General features: G+C 35.9%; 1 long non-coding RNA gene across 1 annotated transcript; it reads right to left on the bottom strand.

The window, feature by feature from the left end:
• Positions 1-518: 518 nt before the first annotated feature.
• On the bottom strand, positions 519-20056 carry LOC115428542 (uncharacterized). Its single transcript, XR_003936639.1, has 3 exons — positions 20042-20056; positions 17404-17410; positions 519-640 (listed from the first exon to the last, which is right to left on the bottom strand). It is a non-coding gene; the product is annotated as an uncharacterized LOC115428542 (long non-coding RNA).
• Between the last annotated feature and the right edge of the window lie 346 nt (positions 20057-20402).

The following is a 20402-nucleotide window of genomic DNA, read 5'->3' as shown; positions in this document are numbered from 1 at the left end:
CATATGGGGTTATGGTTTGGTACACAGCTCAGACTCAGACCCCAGATGAGATATTGATTAGTTCAATCAGATCTGAAATGAACAGGAGGAAGTCAGTGTTGGGGTGATATGATGCTGCACTGCTGTTTTCAGAAACTGCAAGAGATGGGAGTCATTTCAAGGTGGTATTAATTCTGATTGTCTAATTCTAATGGAACCTGTCAGTGCGTGGGACGTATTAGGCAGCAAGTGAACATTTAGTCCTTGAAGGTGATGTGTAAAGCGGGGTACAAACAAGGATTTTCTGAACCTGAAGAGATTTTTTATCTGTCACAGACTCCACACATGAAGACAAAAAATCAGGCATTGAACAGTTTTGATCATACTGTGTGTGGTGTGCTAAGATAATCTCAACACAGCAGTTGGAAATGATGGTTGAGTGGGTGTGTGGTGTCTAAAGAACAACCGGATCTCAACTAATTGAACATCTATGGGCTCAGAACATTATTAACAACTGTCTAATATTGCATAGTTTCCCCTTTTTCACAAAAACCGCTCTGACTCAAGGCCTAGATTCCACCAGACCTCTGTAGGTGTTCTGTGGTATCTGGACCAAGATGTTAGCAGCAGATCCCTGAAGTTCTGGAAGTAGAGAGATGGACTGCAATGGATCAGATTTATTTGTCCAACACCTCCCACCAGAGGCGATTTCTCATAGACTGCAAGGGAGGCTCGGCTTCCCCTAAAATTACAAAAATTAAATGGTCAAATATGTTCGGTTGTGTTGACATTTCATTGACTACAAATGTGTTAGAACACGTTCATCTCACAGATGAGTTCGTTCAGAATCAGCTTTATCACAAATCATCGGACTCGATGTTGTTCACTTCTCATACATTCCCGTTGCGCTGTTTTCTCATTCGATCTCTGCTCAGTGCATTTGTCCGTAGACGCTCAGTGTCCATGCACTTCAATGGGACTGAGTGGAACAGTTTTTTTCATTGCCTCAAAACTGGACGGTAATTGGATAAATGCCATGATGTTGTCCCGCCCCCAGACGCTCTGCGTTTCTGGGGGTGAATGGAGCTGTGGGCGGAGCTCGGCCGGGCTGGATGCCAGGCTTCCACGTGCTGATTGGAGGATCAGTCGAAAGGCTGAATCCCGTTTGATTGACAACTATTTTGAGATCTACTCCTTCACTGACAGAGTTCAGTTTAATACCGTCATGAATTCTGCTGTGAAATCGAGAGAGAAACTACTCCAAAATTACTTGTTCATTTCTTGCACTGTAAATAAAACACACTCATTGTACTTCCTTGTTTCAATTTAACATAACTTCAACGTTTTCTTGTTTAGTTGGTACGATAAGGTCACTGACCATTTTCTTAAAAAGGAACGGAGGGTCGAATTTCTATTTAAATAACTTGACTTTCTTTTTTTTTTTTTTTTATGTAAGTCGACAATGAGCTTCCCCTGTCTGAAAGACGAGCAGCCGCCACTGCCTCCCACAGATGATCAGTGGTCTGAGATTAGGATGTCCTTCCTTTGTCCATTTTTGGCAGACCTGGAACACCCAAGAAGACCTATGGCTGTGGAGATGCTCTGACCGGTCATCACCGTTACAATGTGGACTTGGTCAAAGTCACTCAGTTTCTTATGTTGGTAATTTTGCTGCTTCCAACACAACAATCAGCTTCCAGGACTAAATGTTCACTTGCTGCCTAATATATCCAACCCAGTGAAAGGTACCATTGGAATGAAATTGGAATTACTACATCTTTACCTGTCAATGAACAGTGTTATGGTTGATCTGTGTTTGAGAGGCCTGTATTCCTGCAGCCAGTTTCATGCCATTTTTTTGTGATAGATAAGAGGAGACAGCGACAATAAATAGGAACAGTACAATAATGAAGGCAGAGATGATTATTAAAGCCATCAAACATTCATAGACATGGTTTGAAATATTCGCAAGTGTTAAATCTAATGTTTCACAAGGAATACTTTTTTTTATTTACGGATTATTAAACCTCAAGGCTGCATACAGTTTTAATAGTTTTAGTATAAAAAATGAATATGCTTAAAACTGTTTGTTAAAGGTTGGTAAACGGACAAAAATCCAATAATGTAAATTTTAGGCTTTAACATGCCTTACATATTTTTGACAGGTTTTAAATATTGGATGTTTAGTGTGTGCTGGAGGCTTACTGAAAATAACAAATTGCAAACCTGCTCATACAAGAAAGTGTTCAAATTAGGAGCTCTGGGTATAACAGCATTATAGCCACATGGGAAGACAGAAAAATATAAACCTGCTATAAAAATGCATGTTGCCTTGTATCCACATGAGGAACTTCAGCTGTAATATAAATTCCTCTATAATTCATACTTTTATATGTGAGCTTGAACGAATGGTTTCTGACTATTCAGGTCTGAAGTGTTTATACACAGTGTTTCAAAAGGCATTATTCAGAAACAGAACATTGTACCAATCATAACATCCTTTCTGTGAGTATCTCCCAAATGTCTCCACAAGTTTTTTTTATTTTTATTTTTATTGTAAGCTGTGGATCATAGGATTTGACCTGAAACTTTGACTTTCAACACAGATACCCATTACTTTCTGACACATGCTATTGTGTGTATTATACATGCTTTTAACCAAATGAAGTTTTAAAAAACTGTTGCCACTATACCTTAGTATCTTTAGAATTGGGTGCAACCTCTGAAAGCCTTGGTCTTTTCTTGTTTCGATGCACTTTGGTGTTCATCATGACTAAAACCCTGTTCACACAGAACTAGCATAACCTGTCGATCTATGTGGATTTGGAAACCAACCCTCTGTACAATGTTGTTTTTTTACTCAATTTTACTTGCATTACTCTTCAGTTCTGATGTCAAGGGCAGGTTCACCACGTGCAAAAAGAGAGAAAAATGTTCCTTACTGTATAGGGTTCCCACAGGGTTTTAAAAAATAAGTCTTGAATTTACAAATCTGCACTTAATACCTTAAAAAAGTCTTTAAAATTTATTAAATTTAATACGGTATAGGTCTTAAGTTATGTTACCATAAACTTGTTCACTGTACTGCGTTTAAAAGCTGCAAAGCAAGTAACATTAGTCTACTCAGTTCCACCTGTTCCAACCTGACAATTTATATTGAAATAAGTAATTAATCATCGCTAACTTTGCAGCCCCCGGTCAGAAATGACCTGGAATGTTGGGAATCAAGGCATTGAAGTAAATAAATAAATTTTCCTAAATTCTAGGGGTAACAAATTTTTGTCAGTATGGCCGTGAAATAGACTGCGAAATGAACATTAAATTCTGTTCTAAGTCGTCTTAAAAAGGTCTTAAATTTAACTTGTAGGAACCTGTGGGAACCCTGCTGTAGCTGTCATGCACATTTGCTCTTTCAGTAAATATCATTGCTATATCATGACATGAGCCTCCTGCGTTTCCACTTAAAGGGGTCATATTTTGCTAAACCCACTTTAATTAGTCTTTGGTACATTTATTCGTACATTTAGACCCTAATAGTTCATAAAGTTTGAATTTGAACCCTCCAGGTGCTGCAAAGCTGTCTTTATATTCATTCCGGCAAAAATCGAGTGGATTTCTACAACCTGTTTCAATTCCTGCTTAATTTGTTACGTTTTATAACTAGTTACATCACGACATTTGCGCATATAAGGTCAAGATTTCCGACGAACATTTCTCCGAGTACATCATAATTGTTTGTCAGCAGCAGCAGTTGTAGTCCATACTGAAAATATGTCCAAACTTCAAGCTGATTACCTCAAATGTTCAGTTATTGGTTTTATTAATGAACACAAGTGGCTGAACAGGACAGAAAGCTCGGTCAACAACCTGTAGGGGGTGGGACGTGAAGTGGCTCATTTGCATTTAAAGGGCCAGTGCTCAAAATGACCTTTCTGGTGTCATTACTCAGAAATAGGGTTGAAGATGGACCTGTGGAGTTGAATTAATGAAGAATTCAGACCCAAGCAGAGCATTTACAGTTTATGTAGACCACAGGGAAATGTTTTAAAATGCATCCCATTAAAAAGAGAAAAATATCATCCCTTTAAAACACATTTAAAACTTTAATTTACCACCATCAGTGCAGCATCCATCATCCCCAACCCCAGGAAACAAGCTTGAAAAAATTAGCTAAAGGAACAAAACATGCACCATATCTTTCCAAATTATAGAAATGTTGATTCCCGGGGGAGTAAAATTATTACAGGACCTCTGTGTTCACTGAAATAGGGTGGAAACCTTTAATTTTACACATTTCAGACATGGTAGATTCACATGGGAGTAAGATCACAGTCAACTTCCATATTTATTACAAATTATTAGAGGTTCACAGGTAAAGCCAGTCCCATAAGAATAAGGCTTTAGTCTAGTTTGAGATTCAGATTTGTCGGTTCTGTGGTAGTACTCTGCACAATAAGGGTAAATATTCCCATTGCATTGCGGCAGGATTATCATTGTCCTTCCTTTGACCATCTCTCTGTTATCAGTTTGAAATGTCCCATGAAACAAAACCATCCTCTGAACTTCATTAGTACTCAGAAAACACCACATCTTTTTATGTGTCTCTTTATTTTTCGGTGTTTTAGTTATTTTAGTTCCACAAATTGTTCCAGCAGAAAAACTTCTCTCCTGGTACTATTTTGCAAATGCACCATTGCAGCCTCCAGCACTTATCACTGCCCAATAACAAACCAAATAACCCAGATAACATTTACCCCTGTTACAGAATGATAGTGCAGGACATCAGAGCTATCTACAGCACAGTCCTGACACAGTGTGGGTCTGGCTATGCAGGACCAGCCTTTAGGCCCCTCATTCTAACAACCCTACAGCCATTAAGCGATTCCATTCAGAGCCAAAAGCCAGAGAGTTCTTGACCATTTCCAGCATGATATTGGTTGTTTCAGTACTGACAGAGAGCTCAGACAAAGTGTGAACATAGACCTATCTCTGCAAGACTGTTTATTAACCTTTGCTTCTCATTCGGCATAGTGTCACAAAATTTCATTCTAGACATGTTTCTGCACTTACCCATTATTTTATTCATATGTTCCTCTGCATTTGTGAAGCTAAGAGTTTGGTAAACCTATTTTGAGCATTAATAATGCTTTATCCATGCAAGGGAAGGTGATTTTTCACAAGAGATTTGATCTGACTTCAGACTTTTAGTATTTGGGCTGAATTATCTCTTTCTACAGTGTTCCAGGACAAAAACAAGTCTCAGTCTACATAAAGCTGACATTTTCTAGAACATTTTGATATAAAACATTTGCTGCTACACTGCCTCCATTTCACTGTTGATTTGAATAACCATGGATCCATGGCTCTGAACTTTAATAAAGATAAAAAAAGAGGAAAAAGTTATCTTGTAAAATCTTTGAGAGAAGTCCAGTAACAGTTGTGCTCATAAGTTTACATACCCTGACAGCAGAGGTGATTTCTCAAAGACTGCAAGGGAACCTCGGCTTCCCCTAAAATTACGAAAATTAAATGGTCAGATATGCTCGGTTGTGTTGACATTTCATTGACTACAAATGTGTTAGAACATGTTCATCTCACAGACGAGTTCGTTCAGAATCAGCTTTATCACAAATCAACAGACTCGATGTTGTTCACTTCTCATACATTCCCGTTGCGCTGTTTTCTCATTCGATCTCTGCTCAGTGCATTTGTCCATAGACGCTCAGTGTCCATGCACTTCAATGGGACTGAGTGGAACAGTTTTTTTTCATTGCCTCAAAACTGGACGGTAATTGGATAAATGCCACGATGTTGTCCCACCCCCGGACACTCTGCATCTCTGGGGGTGAATGGAGCTGTGGGCGGAGCTCGGCCGGGCTGGACGCCGAGCTTCCACATGCTGATTGGAGGATCAGTCGAAAAGCTGAATCCCATTTGACTGACAGCTATTTTGAGATCTACTCCTTCACTTGACAGAGTTCAGTTTAATACCATCGCGCATTCTGCTGTGAAATCCAGAGAGAAACCACTACGAAATTACTTGTTCATTTCTTGCACTGTAAATAAAACACACTCCTTGTACTTCCTTGTTTCAATTGAACATAATTTCAACGTTGTCTTGTTTAGTTGGTACGATAACGTTACTGACCATTTTCTTAAAAAGGAACGGAGGGCCGAATTTATGTTTAAATAACTTGACTTTTTTTTTTGATGCAAGCCGACAATGAGCTTCCCCTCTCTGAAAGACGAGCAGCCGCCACTGCCTCACAGAATGTGCATGGGACGGTCTTGGATGTTGCAACATGACAATGACCCAAAACACAAGGCCAAGTCGACCTGTCATTGGCTACAGCAGAAAAAAGGGAAGGTGAAGGAGTGTCCATCTCAGTCTGCTGACCTCGATATCATTGAGCCACTTTGTGGAGGTCTCAAACATGCAGTTCAGGCAAGAAAACCCCAAATCATAAAGGAACTGAAAGTGTTTTGCCAAGAAGAATGGGCAGCTTTACCATCTGAGAAAATAACGAGCCTCATCCACAACCACCACAAAAGACTTCAAACTGTCGCTGATGTTAAACTGGCCAATACAGAGTGTCAAGTACTAGGGTATGTGAACTTTGGATCGGGGTCATTTGGATAGTTTCTGTTGTCAGCAAGGTTATAATAGTTTTAGATTTTTCATTATAGTTTAGTTTTATTTACATTTGACTTTTTTTTCTCTAATTCAGTTAGTTTTAATTAGTTTTTAGAGCAGGTTTGCTAGTTTTTATTAGTTTCTGTTATTTTCTAAATGCTTATTTTTAGTTCAGTTTTAGGGTTTGTTTGTTTTTTTTATCTTTTACCTTCTTCGCCATTGTATTCAAATAAATCCTGTACAAGGACTCTGCTGCTTCTCCCAACTTTTGTCTCCATGTTTCCAGGTAGAATGAAGATGAGAAGACGACTGTAAACCACAAGTGACGAGAAGTGACGGACCGTTAAATATCATATGGTGCCAGCAGCTAAAATTGCTTGAGGAAATAAATCAATTTCATATCAATCTGACATTGACAAAGATGAAAACAAAGGGAATTTTGTCCATAATTTTTATATGTTTTAGTTAGTTTTGTAAGCACACAATACAGTTTCAGTTAGTTATTGCTTTTTTCTTTTAATTATAGTTTTTATTTATTTCAGTTAATGAAAATATTTTTACAATTCTAGTTTTCATCATTTTGTTAGTTTTTGTTAACGATAATAACCTCAGTTGTCAGTATGATTTAACCTCTTTAGGCCAATCAGCCCACCCGTGAGCCGAAAAATGTATATTAATATTCATCTACTATAAAAATATAATAAATCAGGACAATGGATGTTTTTTTCAACTTTTGCTCTAAGTTTAGACCCTAATGTTAATAAAAGTACATCAAAAGTGTATTTTAGTGCAAACTTTAATGTTCAAACATGATTTTTAATCTTTGTGGGGTGAAATATACGCTATTAAAAATCTCCGACACAAACAATTAATTTATGCATATCATCATCAATCCAGCCGAAAAAAAAAACAGGCGAGGATAAAAAATTCTAATTTCTCTTTTAGTTTGTTACAGTTTACTCAGGCATAGTAATAGATACAATATTTTAGACAATGGGAATAGATTCTGTGAGGTCCGTAAATGTCCATAGACACCAAGAACATCCATATGAACCTTATTATTGTGGAGTAATTCTTCATTTACTTTGGGTATGTCTTTTTAGGAGTTTTTCCCCTGAAAATATGGTCAGGGTTAAACAGGTTAAAAAGACTAAGCACATTTGTTTGATAATAAATGGCTTCACCCAACCACTAGCCATGAGTGAAAGAAAAGGTTTTGTATTATCATTCATATTCTTTGAAAACTGGCCAAAGAATCTCAAATTCTGCTAGAATATGAAAACTTATGAGCACAACTGTACATAAACCTCCATCATGGGGAGAATAGCACAAGGCAAATGACAAAAACAAAACATCTTGACAGGTATTGTGCTGCAAGTATCTTAACCCTCCAGTATCCCGTCCAGCAATGTCCTTACTAAGCACCAGGTGTGCTTTTTTGGCACACTTGTGGAATAATGTAAAAAAAAAAAAAAAATTCATACAGTTTGTTTTTGATTCTTTTACAATTTTTTTTCTATTTCATCAACTTGAGCCGTAAATAAAAATACCAAATACTCAATAACTGTCACATTCTTTTTAACCCTTTAAATGCTGTATTTGTAATGTAAACTAATATTTTTTTTGGATGCAAAAAACACAAAAAAATGTTTTTTCATTATACAACATAAAAAGTGGATCACATATTTGATTTTTGCAGTCTGGCATATGTCAATGATTAACTCCAACACTGGTTCATTTGCATTATTATTTTTGGCGCTAGGTCAAATGTACAAAAATACTAGCATCTGTCACCAAGTGTGCATAAAATGCACAGCTATAAATCAAACTATTAAATATTATATATTGATTTATTTTTCTGCTCTAATTGTATTTTATTTTTGTAAATCAAGGTCAGCCCTAATCATACATATCAAATGGAAGAAATAGTGCATTTTAGACACACTTGGGAGACAGATGCTAGTCTGGTAATTTTCTTTTGTTTACAATGTGCAATTTTTAGTTGGTGGCCAGAATTTTAAAGATCATGCAAAAATGAACAACTTTTGAATTCTAACCTTATTTAAATTGTGAAAAAAAAAAAAAAAACTTTTTTAAAACAAAGTGAAAAGTGTGCCTAAAAGGCGCACCTGGATACCAGAGGGTTAAAAAGATTACTTTAAGAAAGTATGTAGAAACAAAAAATATAACCTTGGATCTCTGAGGGTTATTCAGTGATCTCTTACGGTGCTGATAAATTGCTCTGACTGAGGTGAAAAATTTCTTGCCGTGCTGCTTTTTGCTGCTGTTGGTGTGAACTTCATATGTTTACAAATTGTTTTGATTTAACAAAAATTATCCCTGTATGAACTGAACATGAAATATTAGATCATATTTCACAATCTCACCATCAATGCACTGCCAGGTGGGCAGATGCAACAGCCATAAAACATGAGCTGAAGCAAAATGAAAAAAAAACAAACAAACCCAAAAACCCCCATTGCCGTGTGGTCTGACTGTGAGTCATCATGTAACTGTGTGATGTTTGCCACAGGCTCAGCGGATGGTGAACGGAGGAGGAGGAGGAAGAGTGATGTGAGGTGAGGTGTTGTCAGTGGAACTGTTTTTATGCAAACATACTCTGATTTTAAGTGAGCCAGAGATGGAGAAGGCGAAACAGTGACGGAGCAGCCAATTATTATACGCAAGATAACACCTGGCATGGGCTCTGGGCTTTTAGGCAGAGAACATTGCAAAGTAAAATTCATTATGTGTGGAATAGATGACTTTTATGAGTTTAACTCCATTTCTGCGACGGCCATCGCTGGCATCGGGCTTCCGGCTTGGCAGAACGAGGCTTCACCCTGAGCATCCACACAAACACAGGCTTAGACAAACACAGTACATCTGATAAACATCGCTCTTTGGATCACAGCTTTTCTCTGTCGAGCAAACCTCACCAAAACAAAAAAATGACAAATAACACACCTCCGCAGTGCCTGTGCCATCAGGATTTTTTTTTTTTTTTTTTTTGTCCCTGCAGCACTAAAGCTCCTGACAGATTAGGATACTGTGTTCACACAAAACAGAGCTGGTGTTTGTGTCTGTAATGGAGGGCTGAAATGGGAGGAGGAGTGAAATGGCAGCATCAGGATGCTAATTGGATGGCTTACTCTGGCCTCAAAGTTTGGAAATGAGACTGCTCTGAAGAGGGGTCTCCTGGGTCCAGACTCAGCACTGCTTGGACCTAAAGCAGCTCTTACATCCAGCTATGAGCTAATAAGCCTCTCCTTTTCCCTTCAGCCAATGACTACTTTCCAGTGTTGGGGAAACTGGAAGTGTAGCTTTGCAAAAGATCTATTTCTACATGTGTGAATAAGATCATGTTGGAAGACGCAACCTACTAAATTTTAGTGTTCGGGAGTGACTGGACAGCAACATATATTATCATAGAGGCATGAAAATGGGTTGGATTTATAGGGACAGATATAGGCTACAGTAATGTTGCTGTCATACTAAATAGTACTAGTAACCTATCTTTAGCATTAGGGCTAAAGGTGGGTTTTCTCCAGGTCCTTTCACTCATTATTAGATTTGTTTATTGTCATATGCACATTGAGGAAATCTGTTCTCTATACAATAAAATTCTTGTTTTGTTGTCAACAGAATACCAATATACATATTAAAAAAAATCTTATATATAGAGATAAAAGATTTTAAAAAGAATAAAAGCTAAAAACATGATAGTTAAAAAATAAATTGTTGTATAGGTCATTCCTCCCCACAGCCATCAGATTACACTGGGTTACAAAAACATGTTTTTTGCAAGTTGTCTAGGTTTTTTCAACTGAATTAGGGCCATTTTGCACCGCTAAATCCAAAAATGACATCTGTTTTTCTCACTCAGGTCAGGTTTTTTTGCTAATTTGATTTTGAAAAATTTGATCTTCTCACAAAATTGACTACATTTTTGTGACTTTATCAGTTGATTTTTTATATAGTTCTCACCCAAAATAGGTTTTAAGAGAAAAAATTAATCATTTGATCACTTGATTCATGTTAGGTACAATGGTGTATTCACCGCAGATGTAGCAGAATACGTCAGACTTATTTTTGCAAGATCTTCTAGTCAAAGCCATTTCATTCACCTGTAATATTAAAAAAAATATTAATCATAAATTGGCAAAAGTAAAATCTTCAGAACTTGTTTATTGCAAGAAATATGAAAGAATTTTGTATCATATGATGTGAAAATGCCCATAAATGTAAGCAAAAATGTTAAAAAGCCAATATGTAGCATAGTTCAGAAAGTTGACCTGACTGAGCAAAATTAATGTGATTTTTGGATTCAGTACACCAAAATGATCCTAAATCAGCTCAAAAAACTTAAACAATAAATTTGTTGTTGACCAGTGTTATATAACAGTTCACAGTTACCCCCCCCCATATCACACCATGTACATATGCAACCACAATATAAATAATGTAAATATGTAAATGCCATTTAAATTAAAATTTTAAGAATTTCTTATTTTTCCTTTATATATATATCACTCTCACTTGTGTTTTTTTTCTACCTGTCTTACCCTTGCACTGGTGTGTTGTATTTTGATGCTGTCAACTGTGAAATTTCCCTATGGTGGGATCAATTAAGTGTATCTTATCCCATCTCATCTCATCTTATCTTATCTTATCTTATCTTACGACAAAATACAGTGGCATTAGGGCTAAAGATGGTTTTCTCAAGGTCCTTTCACTCATCATTAGATTCAAGATTGTTTGTTGTCATATGCACAATGAGGAAACAGGTTCCCCATACGATGAAATTCTTGTTTTGTTGTCGACAAACAAATATAAATAAACAAAACAAATACAAATAGGCAAAAGTTTTTTTTTGTTTTTTTTTTTGTTTAAATGACAGATAAATACACGACAGATTAAAATAATGTAAAAATACACAATGAAATTAAACAGGTACATGTAGGTTAATTCTCTCTCAGTTGTTAATTTGTCCCTGAGAGCCTTCAATAGCAATTCACTGCTCCTAGCATGCTAATATGAATTGCTAATGCTAATGCTAGGTGCTGTGTGTGTCGTATTAGGATGGGTAAAATGCACTATGGGGATAATAAAGTGAGTTAAACTTGAACCTTTAAGGTGGTCTTGGGCGCTGATAAGGAGGGGGGTGAACATGACAAATTCATGGGGCCCAGCATTTGTGGGGGGGCCCATAGAGCAGTTGAGGGGTTCCAGTTGATAGAGGTTAGAAGTTGTGAAAATTTCGTGTAAGATCCACTGTATAATAGAGGCATAGACGTCGGGAGTCAGACATTGAAAGCATGCTAAGTTTCAGTTTCGTTTCACGCTAGCGCAAGTGACGTTATGCACGGACTGCACCACTATTTTCATAGAGTCCGAGAGATTGAGAAGATAGTGAATTCATGAAGAGTCCACAATGTTTATGCTTTCATGGGGCCCACAATTGGTAATGGTGCCCCTGAAGGTGGTGCTTCCTTTTGTTTTGCTACGAGTTGAGAGTTCAGTGCTATATGTTTAGTATCTGCATAACTCTGCAGAAACAACATGTTGCAGGCTATGCTTTCTATATTCTAGTGCACAGGTGTCAAACATGCGGCCCGGGGGCCAAATCTGGCCCGCCAAAGGGTCTATTCTGGCCCGTGGGATGAAAGTGCAAAAATTAACCTGAACAGTCAAGGTTGTCTAAATCATTTTGGTTCAGGTTCCACATACAGACCAATGTGATCTACAGTAAAAATAACAACACAATAACCCATAAATAATGACAATGACAAATTTAAAAATTATGTGTAAAAAGTGTAAGTGAAAAAAATTACATTACACTGTGAAAATAGTTACATTTACAAAACTATTCTTTCACAATAAAATGCAAATAAATACATAAATAAAAACAAAGAACAACCTGAAATGTGCAATTTTAACAATATTCTGCCTGTTACTAAATGTTTAATGCATTTATGGATCCACTGTGATCTGTAGTTGTGTTAATGATGTAACATTTAATTTGAATATTATTTCATTTCCAAATTATTCATTTTTGTTTATAATTTTGACATTTGTTTATGTTGTAATTTACATATTATTTCATTAAGTGTTTAGTCAATTTATATTATATATTCTTTTATTATGTTTCTTCTTGCCTTTCTTAATATTTTGGTTCCTGCCTATTGTTTGTGGTACGACCTTTTTTGGCATGACGCGAGAGTTATGTCCGTGGTGGAGCGCGAGCAGTGTATGTTGTCCTGAGCTGCTGACAATAAAGCTGGCTGAAACTGTCCTGCCATTTGGTGATTATTAGCAAGGAAGATAGCAAAACATATCACCATTGTTGAATACCATTGTAACCCGCCTTACCCAGAGCCCCTGTGAGACAAGCAATATTTCAGGGTTACAATAATAAGAGATATAATATTGTAGAAACTGTTCAAATTTTAGTTCCAAACTCCAAAATTTTAACAATATTCTACCTGTTATCAAATGTTTATGTATCATTGTGTGTAATGTACATGTATAAATAATAAGTTGAGGCATAATATTGTTAAAATTGCACAAATTTTTCAAATGAATTAATGAAAAACTGAGTTTTAACGAAAACTGCAGATCTGTGTGTAAAAAGGGCCATCAGCGCCTTCACTGCCTTAGAAAACTGGCACACTTCCACACTGACCGAACCATTTTAACTTTGTTTTATCGTTCCTTTATTGAGTCTGTTTTATCTTTTTGCCTGGTGGCGTGGTTCGGTCAGACCTCAGTTGCAGAGAGAAACTCACTAAATCAAATAGTGAGATGGTCCAGTCGCCTGATTGGTGAGTCCCAGTCTTGTCCCGCCTCCCTGTACACTAAACAGGTCCAGAGGATGGCTTTGTCAGTTCTTAACAATGACTCCCATCCTTTATGAGGTGAATTTCAACTCCTTTCCTCTGGACGGAGGTTCTTAGTTCCAAGGTGCAGGACATAGCGTTATAAAAACAGCTTTGTTCTTGTCGCCGTCACTGAGCTCAATAAGAAATAGTGACATTGCACTTTACTAACTTATTTTAGTTATTTATTCTATTTCTTAGCTCAATTTATTATTATTGTGACTTCAAATTTTTAAATTTTTAAATTTTATGTTCTTATGCTGGTTTTTATCCTGGACTGTTCTTATCTTTTCTGGTTTTTATTGTGTTTTATTGCATCTTGTTTTTTTTTTATTTATTTGATCTTATTTATTTATTTTATTCTTTAACTTATCCATGCTGCTATACTGATGAATGGTGGAACACTGAACACTTTTTGTCCTGTCTGTAAGCGTGATCAAGTACCTGTCTTACATGTTCAATGTATGTATTGTTGTAACACCAAAGCAATCACCTAGACTGCAAAACAAATCTACCTACGGGTACAAATAAAGTAACCTTGACCTTGACCTTAAAATTTCTGTTTTTTCAGGTTATTCACATCTTTTTTGTAAAATGTTCATATTTTCATAATTTAACCTTCCTCTTGTGTTAGGGTCAGCACCAACCCTTTTTAGGTTTTAAATGCATAAATGAAACACATAAAATGTATTTATTGCATCAAGGCTTTTTGACTTTGTCAGGAACCTCTATTTCAACAACAATAATACAAAACATTTTTTTCCACTAAATTATGAAAGGCTGTGGTTAAAATTATGACCTTTGTGTTGTTAGGGTCAGTTTCCACCCAGTTATAAAAACAAGATTTTAAAGCAATAATTAGAGCCAAAACTGAAATCATAAGTGCACTGCCAGCCAACACACTGACAGCCAGCTCCTCTCCCAATCATGTGAGCTTTTGGGATATCTCATTTTGCCTTGTTATCCAGTATACCTGCACAAAAACAAAACAAGCAAAGAAGATGTCCAGTATACAGTTGGTGACTTGCAGAGTGCACATGGAGGGGTATAATGACAAAAAAAGGTCCAGAGGCTCCCACCAAAAATATTAAAACCAATATTTTCATGAATAAGGAAGCCTAACAAAGTAACCAAGAGATGGGAAAAAAATTGGATGATAGATAATTGTTTTTAGTGTATTTTACAGCTGATTTAAGACATGGGTCAAAACTGACCCGTTAACATAAGAGATGGTAACAATAAGCTAGCACAAGAGGAAGGTTAATTGGGGGTTTTTTGTACGAAAACAAAAAGAAAAACTTGGATTTGTCATTATTTATAGGTTATTAATTCACTGTTTTACTGGTCTGGCCCACTTGAGATCAAATTGGGCTAAATATGGCCCCTGAACCAAAATGAGTTTGACACCCCTGGTCTAATGCTTTTGTATGACATGCAGATATAAGGCTGTGGAGACCTTCCATGGTACGGTCAATGATCTGCGGAATAAAGTGATGCTGAACTTCTCCATCTGCATTCACTTCGGGTTAAAACACAACTAAAAATAACGTAAATGTATCTTTGGGTTCAGTGAGTAACATGGAACGGTCATGAAGTTGTACGTTGCATCTGACTGGATACCCCTTTGGCCGATCTGGGTTGATACATTTGGAATGATTTATTTATGGTGAACTTTCCTGTGTGATAGAGTTCAGACTGAGTCCGTCATCTGAATATCAGAGGGAGGACAGCAGGATACTGACGGATATCTGTGTGCTGCACTCTGGATAAATGTCTCTCAGTGGGATATTTTGATTTCGGGGGTCATCATTTACTTTACTGAGCTTTTAGTTTCCACTGAGATATTTCTGAGAGTAGAGACTGACTTTTTGTCTTGCTGTGGCTGCTCTAGAAACAATATTTCGTCATATTTTTGAAATGTAAATCAATTCAAATCCTGTACTGAATTTGTCCTTTAAAAAAAAAAATTTACAGTAACTCCTGTAAATCTTTTGTAATGAACAAGCACCAGTCAGAGTATTAAGTGAGAACCAGGCTGATAAGAACATGGATCAAACAGATAGAAAATACTAACCATATCTAAGCCCACAGAGACCATGGGAAAAGCCTGAACTAATTTAACCCTTTAAACCCTCAGCCTGAAATGGTCTGTCTGTACATTGTTTTTTATTATTATTTTAACTATGAAAAGGTTAAAGAACATACTGTGAGTGAGGTCTTCTGCCCATTTACCCAGAGCACTTAGAACTTTCAAAATCTAGCACAATTTACTGCACGTTATATTATTTTTTTCTTTTTAAACATGTATTTATTGAGAGGTTTTCTTTTAACCAATACAAGTTACCAACAAACAACAAGGCACATTGTATTTAGTAAATAAAAATGCTAAATACACACACAAGAAAGACACAACTAATAATACTATGACAGAAAAAAACATCAAGTAAATCAGAATATATATCAATTTGTCATCCATCCAGCCAAGTCTATTCTTTGTTGCATAACTCGTCTTTTCCAGAGCAAGATACAAAAAAATTCATTCCCTGGATGTTAAATATATGGAGAACTGAACCTGCCAAATTAAAAAATATATATATACAGAAATATAAAAATGGCTTGATAAGTTCATTTCTGTACGATTTATTTATCTATTTTGTCCTTATTTATATTTTTCCTTATTTAATTTTTATCCCTGCATTTATTTCTGTGTTGCTTTCCATTTACATTTTCTTTATCTCTTTTCTTGTTTATTTCTATATTCTATTTTCATCTGACATCTTATTAATTTATTGTCATTTTCTTATTCATAGTCATATTTACCTCTTCAGTATGTAAATGGAAAACAACGCAGAAATAAATAGAGGAAGAAAATGCAAAAGGGGAATGCTGATGAAAATGTAAATAGAAAGCAACGCAGAAATAAATAGGTTACACAGAAATAAATAGAGGAAGAAAATGCAAAAGGGGAATACTCTCAAATTGCGCAAATATAACTTGTGCATAAAAATTACCTAATGGAAAAATGACAATTTCACCAAAAGTCTCATTTTTCGATTATAAGTTTTTGCGCTGGCAAGAAGTGGTTTTTCGGGTGTAGGGCAAATGGTATATCTCGCAAAACTGCAATGGAAAGACCTTTTTTTGCAACTAGAGTCTGGTGAATTAAAAAAAAACAGATGTTGATGGAAGGTACAACAAGCGAAGAAGAAGAAGAAACATGTCGGTATGTGTGGACACACCAGGAAACCCAATCATTTTTTAATTTAGTACGAGATAGAGGGGTAATATATAATAATAATGAATATATCTGTAAATCAACACCATATTTATGTTCGTCGCCATGTTTATGGAATGACTTCCCGTGTCATCTCGCGATAACAAATAAATCATTGCATTTGTGATTTAATGGAAAAACCGACATTTCGCACTTCTGTTTTTTTGATATTTAGTGAATATCGGTAAAGTTTTGCGCAGATGTCCAATGGAAAAGCCACTCCTGATTCTTTCCGGAGAATGAGAAAAGCAGAAGAGAACATAATATTTACAAGCAAAGGCTGAGTTTCTTGTGTATTTGTTTCATTTGCCTGCCAGAGCACGGATTCAGAAAAACTAAAAAAAAAAAAAAACATGAATTTTATGTGACAAGTTATTACAGCAAAGGAAATAAAACACTCTGCACAGAGCGAGTATTGTGTGATTTAGACAAATGTCATCCAGTAAATATCGGGGGTGGTATTTTCACAAACACATTTGTTTGCCAGACTTCAGTGTATCCTCCTATACGTGTGTTTTTTCACATGAGGAGGTCAAAAGGCTACCTCTGTTTTCTCAAATGTATGAATGTGAAGAACAGCCCTGGGCTTACATCTCATCTCACACTCACTTGGAAATCCAGACGTACACTTATCAAACCCTGTCACTTAGTAATTGAAATGCATGACCAATTTCATTGCCCGTATCTTATAATCTTTTTTCATTAAGGCAAATTGCTTTTTGATGGAACAGGCAATTTCATCGTGTTGGACCCTCCCTGTGTGGAAAGATGTTAAAAGTTAAAGAGGAGATGGAAGGAGGTCATTATTAAGAAAAGTGGTCACATGACCTTTTTGCCATATAATAAACAATACCCCATAGGAGAGGCAGCGAGATATAAAGACCAGATCTACATTTCAAGTATGGAGATAAATATTGTTTATTAGAAATTGTGCTGACTGCTGTTCTTTTTTATTGTTCGTTGAATTTATCCTCAGATGGCAACACTTCCCAAGATAAGTCATCAAAAGGAAATATCTCATGTAACTTCATATACAGTGGAAGCTCACAGCAGCATGATTTATATGAGCTTGTTTGTCAACCAACACGACTCAAGGCTCAACAGCAAATCCTCACATTACAGAGCAGACAAAGTCAAGTGGAGAATGGGATTTGGTCAAAACACTGGCTGAATCTGAAGTCTACTTGTGAGACGTCTTCATTTTCCAGACAAAGAAATCAGATTGATTTGACAAGTTGTTGAGAGGAGGATGTGCTGCTGCCACCCAGTGGAATATAAGCATCATCTTCCAACGTCTTCCAACATCTTTAAGATAAAAAATTAAAAAATCCACCCATCATCTTCACTACTAAATCAGCCTTTCCATAAAGAACATTCTTACATATCAATAAAACCAAACTGTCACATGAAAGGATCTACAACACAGGTGTCAAACATGCAGCCCGGGGGCCAAAACTGGCCTGCCAAAGGTTCCAATCCAGCCTGCGGGATGAATTTGCCAAGTGCAAGTTAGGGCATCAAACTCAAAAATAATATCATAATAGCCTAAAAATAATGACAACACCAGTTTTTTTATGTTTGATATGGTGCAAAAAACAATACATTATGAAAATGTTTACATTAATAAACTATCCTTTAACAATAATATGTGAATAACTTGAACAAAATGAAGAAAATCAAGTGCAATTTTAACAATTTTCTGCCTGTTACTAAATGTTTAGTGCATATGTGTAAATGATAAGTCAAGGCATAATATTGATAAAACTGTACTTATATTTCTTAACAAATTCTGTTTTTTCAGGTTATTCACATCCTTTTTGTTTGGATAGTTTGCAAATGTAAATATTGGCATAACTGAATGCTATTTTTGCACTAAAAAAATTTGTAGTTGTCATTATTTATTGGTTATAATGCTATTATTTTACTGGTCCGGCCTATTTCAGATTAAATTGGGCTGAATGTGGCCCCTGGAAAAAAAATGAGTGTGACACCCCTGATCTACAACATCAACTGAAACTTTAGAAACATCTACCCAAAGACCAAATAAAGTGGTCTCAACTTGCCCCATATGAGGGTATGTTTGATCCAACCTAAAGGTCAAGTTGAGTCACTAAGAATACATGAAAACATGACATTAAAGAGTAATTCTAAGTGTTTATTAATAATTACACCCACAGTTTAAATAACCATGTGATGTGCATGAAGTAATTATTTTATCATTAACCTCCTTAGACCCAGGAAATGTCAGCAAAGTACAAGCTTTTTTATGTTTTTTATTAAATAAGTGCCTTTATTGGAAACATCATGATGCAACAGTTTTTCAGATGCAGTTTTTAAAATTTTTACAGAATGTCCTTTGTGGTGGACAGTTTTCTTTTTTTCGTATAACATTGTGAAACTCTTGTCCACAAATGTGGCCAGAAAACCCATAACTGGGTCTTAGGAGGTTATTATTAGTCGATGGTTCTGAAGAACAATAAAAGAGAAGAGAAGAGAGAGAGAAAGAGAGGGAGATATATATATATATATATATATATATAGATAGATAGATAGATAGATAGATAGATAGATAGATAGATAGATAGATAGATAGATAGATAGATAGATAGATAGATAGATAGATAGATAGATAGATAGATAGATAGATTTTATTCAACCCAAACTGGGAAATTACAGTGACAACACAGTACCACAGCAAACGTGTGTAAAAAAAAAAAAAAAAAAAAAAAAAAAAAGAAATGCAACACAAGAGCAAACACTATACACTAATATATATATAACAGATATCCCAAAAAAAAATCCTTATCACTTTAAATACATGGTCTGTCCTTTCAAATGATAAGATGAAATGAAATATAAAAGAAAATGAGAAATTTCGTATTTATATGAATATTAATATAAATAGAGAATTAAAATCAAACATTTTTAAAATTTACATAGCGTTTACATATTTACATTTGATTGCACGCGTGTGATATGGGGTGGGGCCTGTGAACTGTTATACAGTCTGATGGCTGTGGGGGGGAATGACGGGTGGAATTGTTCCTTCTTGCATAGGAGAGATAAAAGTCTGGTTCTGAAGGACCTACTCATGCACTGCAAACTAAATTTAACCTCACATGACAAAAATTGTGAGCGTTTATCCAGACACAGTTGGATCATCTGACCCCACTCTCCCCTAAGGAGGCTTATTTGGCTTTTTTTGGTCCTTAAAAGTGGACTAAAATCACCAAAAAGCTTGATTTAACAGACTTAAGTTTCTGGAATAAGGAAAACCATCTTGTTCCTCTGTTGGGATATTATGCAAACTGTTGTTTTACCTTAATAATAGTGAAATGCATCTTAATATCCGGGAGATTAAAATGAGATTACTTGTACAAACACTTGCAAAAAAAACAAAATTCCTTTGTTGCTGTATCTGATTTGCAGATAATGAATAGAAGCTTAGCTGAGTAGAAACAGAATGCATATTTTATTTACATTATTATGCAAATGTTGTATGAGAGAAGACACTGACTCCCAGAAAAACCTCCTTTTATCAGCTTTGAGTCATTTGCGAGCCTCAAAATTGCAGTTGAAACAGTAAAAGAAAAGGGAAACATGTCTGAGCAGCACCAGCAGGGGTCACTAATGCCCC

This window comes from Sphaeramia orbicularis, chromosome 11 (genome assembly GCF_902148855.1).
Source record: "Sphaeramia orbicularis chromosome 11, fSphaOr1.1, whole genome shotgun sequence".
In the NCBI taxonomy this organism is placed as follows: Eukaryota; Metazoa; Chordata; class Actinopteri; order Kurtiformes; family Apogonidae; genus Sphaeramia; species Sphaeramia orbicularis.
The sequence above is the reverse complement of the archived record's forward strand: the minus strand, read 5'-3'. Positions and strand labels throughout refer to the sequence as shown.